General features: G+C 41.2%; 2 non-coding genes across 2 annotated transcripts; both read left to right on the forward strand.

Annotated features, from left to right (window-relative positions):
- The first annotated feature begins 3,102 nt into the window (after positions 1-3,102).
- LOC136751952 (U5 spliceosomal RNA) lies at positions 3,103-3,217 on the forward strand. The gene has a single exon (XR_010817135.1). It is a non-coding gene; the product is annotated as a U5 spliceosomal RNA (small nuclear RNA).
- Positions 3,218-8,542: 5,325 nt separating this feature from the next.
- Positions 8,543-8,657, forward strand: LOC136752006 (U5 spliceosomal RNA). The gene has a single exon (XR_010817188.1). It is a non-coding gene; the product is annotated as a U5 spliceosomal RNA (small nuclear RNA).
- Positions 8,658-11,543: the final 2,886 nt, after the last annotated feature.

Consider the following 11,543-nt stretch of genomic DNA (forward strand, 5'->3'; position numbering starts at 1 on the left):
TTTTTGAATAAATTTGACAATTTATATCTTTGGAATTGGAGTCTGCGTCCAATTATTACAGAAATTGAGTTCTACAAGATTCCAGGATTCGTGATAAGGTGATACTATAAATTCACTTCTTGAATTGAAATTTATAAGTGTACCTTACGCTACAATAAACAGAACTATTATTTTGAAAGTGTGCAATTTGTAGCCGAAACCGAAGCACACCGGAGCCCCGGAGCGCAGACGGAACAGAGTCCGATTAGCTATCAAAGATAATAACTAATAACACAAATAGACACAGACAATAATAACAACGGTGGTGACAGCACAGCCGTGAAGCCAAATAACCGAGCAATTATAATTGTTAATAAACAATAAGCAATGCTCGTTTTTTCAGTCAATCTAAATAAATAGTTGAACTGAAAACTCATAGGTCAATTGGTTTCTCTTTTAAGATTCTTTTTAGAGGGAAGATGCGTTCAAGTCACAGATGTGCAATAATCATTTATTTTGACAAAAATAGGAAACTAATATCATTCAATTATATTACTGAAAATAAGTAATATTAAGCTTCTGCTGGATTACAGTAAGAAACAGATAATACCCATTTTCTTCTTTCTCCTCACAGTACAGCTTATAGGCCAGTCTGGTCAGGCAGAAAGCAGTGTGTCTCTCTCTGTCTCCCTCCAGCTCTCTCTTGTGTCTTGTTGCAGGATGAAGAAGTTAAGAGAACTCAAATTCTCGTTGTTTTCCCTTTTATAAGGTTTCCTTCCAACCAATAGCATTTTGCCACCACCATGACTTGGGTGCCTTATGATAATGTAATTATGAAGTGGGGGTCCTTTCGAATATGGCTAGGAACCGATAAGAGGACAGGTCCCTTTTGGTCTTCTGGACATACAGACAAGGTTACCAGGGGCTACCAGAGGCTACCAGTGGCTACAAAGGAACTGTCCATTGCTTATATTTAAATAAATTCTGTTATCCAATCAAAAAACATAACAGCCATTACTGTTATCCGTCAGTCTGGTGTACTGTACGCTCCTATACTGTACTATCAAGAGTATGCGCTGCACACATTCATATCGGTTTCCTCTTTAAGTAAAGAGGACATTTAAAAACCTTTACATTAAATCTTCTATTTAACATTTACCAAATTTTATAATTGATAATTATATATATACAGTATGTTATTACATAATTATTTAAAAAGATATAATTCTTCTAAATAGTTATTTCTGTTCTAATTATTGTAAATAAGCAATTATTTTTAAAAGAGAAGAGTCTGGAATAAGAAATTATGCAGGTTTTCCATTATGTAGAGAGGGAAAAAATCCATAATACACCATTTTGGGCAACACAAATGTTCCCATGTAAATTAGACTGAGTTGACTATCTAATTTACATAGAGGACATTTAGCACCCCCTGGATGTGCCCTGGATGTGCATCCCACAAATCTCCATCAACTGCAAGATGCTATCCTATCAATATGGGCCAACATTTCTGAAGAATGCTTTCAGCACCTTGTTGAATCAATGCCACGTAGAATTAAGGCAGTTCTGAAGGCGAAAGGGGGTCAAACACAGTATTAGTATGGTGTTCCTAATAATCCTTTAGGTGAGTGTAGATTGGACAGAAATGTTGTTTGTTAATGAAATGGTCATTATCTGGTCCGGTGTCATGCTGGATCCAGTGCCCCTACGAGTCATGTGTCCCGGGTTGGTTTGTGCATGAATAAATTCATTTTCTTAGCACAGGGTGAGTTACACAAAACATACATATTCTACAGTAAGAGAAGATCAAATACACAGTAAGATCTGTTACACTGATGTGCTTTGCGAGCTATCACACGCCAGCAGTTCCGACATTGTATTATTATTATTATTATTATTATTATTATTATTATTATTATTATTATTATTATTATTATTATTATGTATTTGTTAGCAGACGCTCTTATCCAGGGTGACTTTCAAAACATAGGAGCATTGCTGTGTGTCTGACAACAGGGACAATGCAACAGTGATTTTAGACCTTCATCACAGACTTCATCAATAAGCACAATATCCCATCAAAGCATTAACATCACCTGAGATGGTCCAACAGTTTATTGATCTGCCCACAATTGTGCCACAAAAACCAACAAAACAGTCGCATCCATAATCAATAGGCTAGCCAATTGTTTTTTAAATAAGAATAAAAGTAAAGATACGCCATAAAATGAATGAAAATGTGAACTGTGTGCATGGTGACGAATGCATGTGAACTAATCCTGTATTTTAGTCAATACAGTGAAAGTGTCTGAAATAGCAAATCGGTGTAAATCCCTTAATGCATCAATACAAATAAATACAAATAAAAGGCTGATCTTAGCATATTCGTATACTTGTATGTTCGTTTCTGGTTTTCTACATGTGATTTCGTGTTTTTTGTTTGGTTTTTACAATGTATCTGTGCTGTGTGTAGACGTGGAATGAGTTTGATTGTGATGTTAAATAGGGTTTAGAAACACAGTCGCCTCGGGGCTGATTATTATTGCTGTGTTTCTTCACTTCTACTCAAATACAAAATTGAGGAAGCAGTGGTTAGTTCTGAATCAAACATATTGACCCCCTCACTCAATCTGTAAGTCCTGCAGCAAACATTGGAATATGCACAGATATTTGCTCAGACTGGTATAAATGTCCCTAATAAAAAAACAAATGCCATTTTTGATGTTTCAAATGTGTCCAACATCTTACCAGTATGTCCTTTTAGTATGTCACAAAGGTTCCCTAATTCGTTTTACAAATTTTCCCTGTATGTTATGAATGTTCCCTAAGCATGTGACGAATGTTCGCTAGTTTATATTACAGATGTGCCCTAGCACTTCTCTCTCTCTCTTTCTCTGTCTCTCACTCTCAATTCAGTGCATTTGAATTTTAAAAGCAATTGGACATGCATACATACATACATACATACATACATACATACATACATACATACATACATATATATGGAAAATTAACAATACAATTAAAAATCACAATAAGATGTAATAAAGTACAGAAAAACAAAATGTAATAAAATGTGATCTTTAATACACACAAATATGTATGGCTGGTCGGAAGCGTCTTGGACTCGGGTTCCTCTTCATTACTTATAACGCTTTTGCCTTTTGCTAAAGCTTTCCATGGAGGAGAACGTGGATGAGTTTGTACCATTCTTGGGAGGCTCTGCCTTGTTGGGGCGGAGCTGTGATCCAGGTGAACAGTAGATCGGGCATAGGTGGGCATGTGGGCGGAGGAGGAGGAAGGCCGGTCAAGCAGATAAGCTTGCTAAGGTACGCAGCAGCAGCAAACAGCCCCCCCATCCAGCCAGCCAGGCAGTCTGGCTGGCAGTGACTGAGTGGTTAACAGATGGCAAGCAACGGAATGCACGTGCTCTGTGATGTCATAGCAGTCAGCTCAGAGAGAGGTTCGTGATGTCATCGCTGAGCTGGCTGGCTCTGTGTGTCTTGCTGGTTGTGTGTATGTGTGTGTGTGTGTGTGAGAGAGAGAGAGATAGAGTGTGTGTGAGTGGGTGGGTGGCTGTGTTAGTGTCTGTCTGTCTCTCTCTGTCTCTCAATTCAATTCAATTCAATTCAAGGTTGCTTTATTGGCATGACAAACAGATCCGTAGTGTTGCCAAAGCAGTTGATATATACATACATTGAAAAATAATAAGAATAAGGTAAGAAAAAAGAAACAAAAAAAATGAAACAGTAACATTATAATTTATAAATTAAATCTTAATAGACATGTACATTTACTTTATAGTTATCAGGTTACAGCTGGTGCTCATGTATGTCATGTTTTCACAGTGAGCCCCTCAGGCTGTGGCAGGCGGCTACATATTGGGCGGCCAGGGGGGCTGTGTGTCCCTCCCCCAGGAGGATAGCTTTTTTTTTTTTCATTCATCAATTCAGAGAATGATTTTATAATATTTATGAATTTATTATAGAACGTGTCCCTTAATTTGGCATATTTATTGCATCGGAGGAGGAAGTGCATCTCTGTCTCGACCTCTCCTGTCTCGCAGTGACCACAGCGCCGCTCCTCTCTGGGCAGCCAGCTCTGCCTGTGTCGGCCCGTCTCTATGGCCAGGCTGTGGTCACTGAGCCTGTACTTGGTCAGGATCCATCTCTGCTTCATATCTCTGACAGTGAAGAGATATTCTGCCAGGGTGTATTCTCTGTTTAGGGCCCGATAGCAATCCAGTTTACTTTGGGATTTGGTTTCATTGTTCCAATGTTCCAGATAGGAGGTTTTGGTTATCTTTATGATTTGGTTGACTCTGATTGGGGGCAGGTAAGCAGTGCTGACCTGAAGCTGGTCTCTGTTCGCAGTATTAGTGGGGGTCAGTGCCGTGAGCTTCAGGGCCAGCTGACTCAGTGGACTCTTTTCAGGGCTGAGCTCTTGGGTTTGGAGGGCCTTGTACTGGAGTGAGTCTGACTCACTTTTCTTAAGGTGCATCCAGAATTTCAGTGTTCTTTTCTTTATATTAATGAGGGTTGGGAAGCGGCCTAATTCTGCCCTGCATGCGTGGTTTGGTGTGCTCCTGTGCACATGCAGTATGTTTTTATAGAGTTCAGCATGCAGGGTCTCTATTGGATGTTTGTCCCACCTAGTGTAGTCCTGTTGACTGAGTGGACCCCATACTTCACTACCGTACAGCGCAATGGGCTGGATCACACTGTCAATTAGTTTGAGACAGAAGAAGATTCTATAACATTAATATCCCATTTCAATCTGATTGCGTAGAAAGCTCTTCTTGCTTTGTCTTTGAGTGCCTTCACTGCCAGGTTAAAGCCCCCTGACGCACTAATAGTCAGGCCCAGGTTAGTGTAGTGTGAGGTGTGTTCTATGGTAGTGTTGCCTAGCGTGAAGTGGTATTTGTTTCCCTGAGGAATTTTTTTTTGGAAAATCATGATCTTTGTCTTCTTCATGTTTACTGCCAGGGCCCAGGACTAACAGTACTGCTCTAGCAGTGCAAGGTTTTGCTGAAGCCCCTGTTCTGTGGATGACAGCAAGACTAGGTCATCCGAATAGAGCAGGAATTTGACTTCTGTGTCATTTAGGGTGAGGCCAGGGGCATCAGACTGCTCCAACACCGTTGCCAACTCACTGATGTAGATGTTGAACAGTGTTGGGCTCAGACTGCAGCCCTGCCTCACTCCCCGCCCCTGAGTGAAGAATTCTGTTCTTTTGTTGCCAATTTTTACTGCACATTTGTTTTCGGTGTACATTGTTTTTATAACATCATAGACTTTACCCCCTACACCGCTTTGAAGAATTCTGTAATAAAGTCTCTCGTGCCAAATGGAATCGAATGCCATTTTGAAATCAATGAAACAGGCAAAGATTTTGATTTTACTTTTTTGGTGGACGTGTTTGTCTATGAGGGTGTGTAGGGTGTAAATATGATCTGTAGTGCAGTGATTTGGGAGGAAGCCAATCTGACTCTTACTCAGGACACTGTGCTCGGTAAGGAAGGCCAGTATCCGGGCGTTGATGATACTGCAGAACACCTTCCCCAGGTTACTGCTAACACAGATGCCCTGGTAGTTGTTAGGGTCGAATTTGTCTCCACTCTTATAGATTGGGGTGATCAGCCCCTGCTTCCAGATGTCAGGGAAGTAACCAGTTCTGAGGACCATGTTGAACAATTTAAGCACAGCCTCCTGCAGTTGTGCGCTGCTGTGTTTGAGCATTTCAGTGCTGATACTGTCCGGGCTGCAGGCTTTTCTGGGTGGAAGTGCCTGGAGCTTTTTAGATAGTTCCTGTAGGGTGATTGGAGCGTCATTTGGGTTTTGATTATTTTTAATTGATTGTTCGAGCAATTTCAGTTTTTCCATGGTTTCAATTTGTTTGTGTGTCAGATCATTTTGTTGGATATCTTTATAAAGGTTTTCAAAGTATTTTTTCCAAATGGTTCCGTTTCGTATTGCCAATTCTTGTTGTTTTGTTGAATTTAAATTGTTCCACATTTCCCAGAACTGGTTTTGGTCAACAGATTTCTCTATGTCTGTGAGTGTTTTGTTTGTGTGTTTCTGTTTTTTATTTTTAAGGGTGTTTGTAGTGTTTTAGGGTCTAACAGTACTGTTGGCATAGTTCTGTGTCTTGTGGTTGATGATGTTTTTGATTGGATAGGTGCCTTAAATTTGTTTCTTACTGATTTACACTCATCATCAAACCATATCTGTGTGTGTGTATGATTCTGGTTGATTTTTTCTTTGTCTTTTTAAGATTTGCCATTGTGGCTGCAATTTGAAATATTTGATTGATATCATTTATGGCCAGATTTAGTCCTGTCACGTCAGGCTGGTACTGTGAGCTAAGGAAAGTGTTGATGATGTCTGTTATTTCTGTAGAACTGATTGCTTGGTTAAATTCCTCTGTGCTGTTTGGAGCCCATCTGTATGTTTGATTAAGGTTGTACAGCTTACTGGGCTGTGTCTGTGTGTTGCTGGCCTGACTTCTTCTTTTCAGGAACACTGTGATTTGGTTGTGGTCTGACAGGGGGGTTTGCTGCCTGACAGTGAATGCACTGATGAAGGAGGGGTCCATGTCAGTGAGGGCGTATTCGACTACATTAGTCCCAAGAGCTGAGCAATACGTGAACCTCCCTAAAGAGTCCCCTCTGATCCTGCCATTAAACCCCGTCGGGGATGTTCCTCTGGGTTGTGGTGGGGGTGAGGTACAGAGGGGCCTGGCCGAACACATGGCTGTTTCCCTGTGTGCCGATGCAGTTGGGCTCGGTGCCTGTCCGGGCATTGAAGTCCCCACAGAACAGCACATTCCCCTGGGCCTGGAAATGGCCGATCTCTGTGTGGAGGGTGTTAAAAAATTCCCCATTGTAATAGGGGGATTCAGAGGTGGGGGTATACGCTGTACAAAGGTATATATGGTTCTCACACTGGGCCATTCCCTTCTTAATTTGAAGCCATGTGTGCGTTGGGCCCTGTTTGACTGGGCTGATGTGGTTCGCCAGCTCCTCTTTGTACCACACTATGATCCCCCCAGAGTCCCTGCCACGCCGCACTGTGCTCAGTTTAATTGAGGGCACAATAACCTCCCTGTAGCCCAGGGGGCAGTGTGTGGGCACCTCTGCATGGCACCATGTCTCCAACAGAACTATGATATCTAATTCTTTAATGCTTTTAATGAATTCAGGGTCTGTGCTCTTTAGCCCGAAAGGCAAGGAGTTCAGGCCCTGAATGTTCCAGCAGCTGACTGTAAATGAGCTCATTTTAGCTAACATTGTACTTGGTGGAATAAAATGCCTATCAACAATACAACTTTTTAATCTAAGGTTTTGTTTAAACTAGAATTTCAAATATAATACTTATTAGTTTTATGTAAAGTATGGTTACATTGTATGTACACAGGTATTTATTTTTAATTTACAAGTGGGGTTGTCCGTCCCTACCCGAGTTCTCTGGCTCAGCTCAGCAGTCTGGAGCAGAGGAGGCTGAGCAGGTGCTTGATCTCCCCCACCTCGGTGGGGGCCGGAGTGGCGGCCTGGGTCAGGGCTGCGGCATAGCTGAGCGGCTTCTGATGGGCGCTGTGCCTGGTGCTCGTGGGGCGGGTGGGAGGCTGGGTGATGGGGGGCTGGCCGGTGCTGCGGCATCGTGGTACGTGTGCTCCAGTGCGGGGGGGTTGTATGTTTGGCTGGCCTCTGTTGGTATTGCTGTGTGGATAGGAGCTCATACATTCAGTGACTTCTCTCTCTCTCTCTCTCTATCTCTCTCTCTCTCTCTCTCTCTCTCGTTCTGTAGATGTATCATAGGGAACATATGTAACAAACTCTATATTTGTTTACCAAAAATGTGAATGAAAGTATTTCAAGTGGGTTTTGCCTAGGTTGGAAACGTTTTAAGATAAATTATGAAGTGTAAAATGGATTTGTCTCAATTCTCCGTAGTTTTCAATGTATGTGCCATTCAGTAGCGTTCATGTTACAGATGTGTCCTATGCAGTGGTAGGGTCAATAAAATGTCAGTAAAACTTTATTCTGATAGCTTTGATTATTATTATTTTTCTCATGAACAACAAATGCTGTTTGCTTGATTTTTACAGAGTATGTCATAAATTCCATATTTATGAAGCCTGACAAATTGTATGCTGTAATATTGAATATTTTCAGTTACATCATTTGTTTGCTTTTCCTATCATGTTACAAATGTTCCCTATGTGAAAGATGCATTATATCTTAATAACGTCAAAACAATTAAAGATATACGGATTATTATTTTTGGAAAAGTTATAACACATTGCTATTAACTATGTGTGTCAGTAAAAGTTTAAAAAATCCTGACAGTTTTTTATTGATCCTGCAAAATAAGTGTTTAGGGAAGATTTGTAACTTAAAGTTAGGGTTAGTGTTAGGGTTAGGGTAATTAATATAATTGATATATAGAATTGTTAAAAAGTGTAAATGTTTACATTCCATTTTTCATGGTTTGTCTGAAAGTTTCAGTTCTATATTCGGTTTGGAAACCGACAACAAATATGTATGGCTGGTCGGAAGCGTCTTGGACTCGGGTTCCTCTTCATTACTTATAACGCTTTTGCCTTTTGTTAAAGCTTTCCATGGAGGGGAATGTGGATGAGTTTGTACCATTCTTGGGAGGCTCTGCCTTGTTGGGGTGGAGCTGTGATCCAGGTGAACAGCAGATCGGGCAGAGCTGAGCATGTTGCCGAAGGAGGAGGAAGGCCGGTCAAGCAAATAAGCTTGCTAAGGTACGCAGCAGCAGCAAACAGCCCCCCCATCCAGCCAGCCAGGCAGTCTGGCTGGCAGTGACTGAGTGGTTGACAGACGGCAAGCAACGGAATGCACGTGCTCTGTGATGTCATAGCAGTCAGCTCAGAGAGAGGTTCTGTGTGTCTTGCTGGCTGTGTGTGTTGAACCGTCTTAGAAATAAGTGGAGAAGTCGCGGAGATAAAGCAAACAGTACTTTAATCGAGCCGCTCGGAAGCCCCACGTCAGGAATAATTCCTTCAGTGAGACTTAATATTTACAGACATGAGTACAACTTTATAGGAAAAATGACATAACATCTTATGGCCGTTCATCCAATCAGAAGATACAGGTCTGGCTCCGTTTACGATCTGTCCTCCCGTGAAGGGGTGATGGATCCAAAGCAGATGTCCGTCTTTGATGTGCACTAGGAAGATGCGATCCCACGGTCATCATTTACCTATTGTCAATCGCTCTTTAACAAAAACAATTCCTCCCTATCTGGAGAAATGATTAAGTCATATACAAATTCACAGCAGACATCTGTAGGCTATTTCGGCACTGTGTAATCTTTCATTACTGACAGGAGTTTCTAACAAACCAACCTTGTTGACCCTTTACTTGTCCTGCTGAATCTAATCTGCTCAGTCTGTAAACAAAACTACTTCTAATGCTAGTATTAATATAAAACATTATATAATTATCACAAAACACTTTCTTCAACTTCCTATACAGACTCTTCATTCCCTGCTGTTTGGCAATAGAGCAAAGCGGAAAGAAGCCAAAAAGTTATGTTTGTCAGTTACAAGTAAATCCCCTTAGGGGTTAGGAAGATTTGACGCTTCTTGATTGAGGATTGCAACTCCTTCATCCCAACCCTTCCCCGTGGGGTGTATATGTGTGTACGGCGAGTGTAAGGGTGTCCCTGCTGTCGGGGAGAGCGATAAGTGTGTGCCCCTAAGTGTGGATGTACAGAATGTCCTGAAGGCGTCTCATGGAGCTGAGTGACCTTTGTAATAGTATCTTTCCAATGCATCCTTTGGTTTTCCTTGAGTCATGAGGTTTATTGCCTTTGATACTAAATCCATTTGTCCTCAGTCACATGGAGCCTCCAGAACCAAGGGGATAGGATAATATTTGTGTCAATGGGTGTGTGAGTTTTGCTTCTCCCGAGTGAGGGACGGTGTCGTTTAGTAGAAATTTAGAGAAAGCCTGCCAACGAGGGTGTTTTAATTGCAGCTGTAACCATAGTAGATACATTATGAGGTTTACAAAGTTTTTGAGACAGTGTATTTAAGAAATAAAAAAGAAACTTACAGACATAGCAGAATATTAACTACTGATATCAATCCTTGTAACACAATCATACCCAGATTACCAAAGGTATCAGCAAGCCATCCCCAGAGGGGTTTTCCTCCGGAGGACTGGTGTATCTTTGTAGTTGCTGTCCTAATGTGCTCTATAAGATTACCAATGTGTTCAGAGTTATCTGGTATGTAAGTACAACATTCCTGCCCTATAATGGCACATGTCCCTCCTTGTGCTGCTAGCAGGAAATCTAGAGCTAGCCTGTTCTGGAGGGCAACAGTTCGCATAGCCACTATTTCAGTTGTTAAATTGCTGAGAACTTCAGTTGTAGAAATACTTAATGTTTCTAATATACCAGCTACTAATCTGATTTCCTTTATTGCTCTTCCGACTCCATACATAGGAAATAGTATGGAAGCAAACCTGTCTCCTTCCCCTATCTCACGTTTAGGGTGAGTAAATTGTTCTATATCTGGAAGGTATTTATCTTCAGTGTGGCGCAAAGCTGGCACCACAAATCCTAAATAACAAGAACCTGTGAACTTACAAGGAAGTTCCCAATATGCCCGCAAGCCGCATATCCAATAAGTCCCATTCCATGGGGCGTAAAATCGACAAGTCTGATACCTAAAGTCAGAACCATCGATAGCCACAGTGTGATTACAAGTGCTATTACCTATAAATTGGGATTGCATGGTTTTGTTATAGTATGAAACATACACAGATCCTTTGTTACTGTGAGCCAAGTCAATATTTGGCATTTTAAAATCTCTTCTATTCTGATCCATCTTCGGTACCATTCTCCTGTGATGCCTAAGGCATAATCATATGCATATCGTACATTAGAGGCAACTCTAAGTTGTGAATAATCAGAAAATACTGGAAATGGAATGGGGATCATTGGAACCCCTTTCTTAGTGTCGTATGGAATGTGGGAACAAACCCAACATTTTGTTTTATTAAGGGCATTTGCATAGGTGCGTGTAATTTGGATAAATCTGTCCATGATTCAACTAAGGACAGGCAGATCAGTCCAAATACTGTAGTGTACACAGTCGTCTTCATGCTGGATTATCTCTTAGTACCTGTAGGGGGACAAAACCTTTACCAGTTAGGGGAATGTCTCTCAAAATTCAGGAAATCTGCAACTGTTGCTTTCCTAGGAATGAGAAAAGATAAAGGTTTAGTACACAGTTCTCCTGGATTATAATTTTTTACTTGTGACCAATGTTTCCATCTAGTACCCCCCTCCTGTCCGTCAATACAGACTGAAGTGTCTGTAGAAAGAAGGACATTATGCGGTCCTGTCCATTTGGGCCTAAGCCCTGGTCTGCTTGGGATTATTTTAACCATCACTTGCGAACCAACCTCAGGAAGTGTTGTTGGCATTTCCTCTTTGAGTTCCAAGTCCCTGAGGGACTGGAGATCACGTGCTTGTGTTCTATGTTTTTTTAAGTGTGTACATAGCTGTGCTACATACTGTTTAAGA

Source organism: Amia ocellicauda, chromosome 6 (genome assembly GCF_036373705.1).
Source record: "Amia ocellicauda isolate fAmiCal2 chromosome 6, fAmiCal2.hap1, whole genome shotgun sequence".
Taxonomy (NCBI): Eukaryota; Metazoa; Chordata; class Actinopteri; order Amiiformes; family Amiidae; genus Amia; species Amia ocellicauda.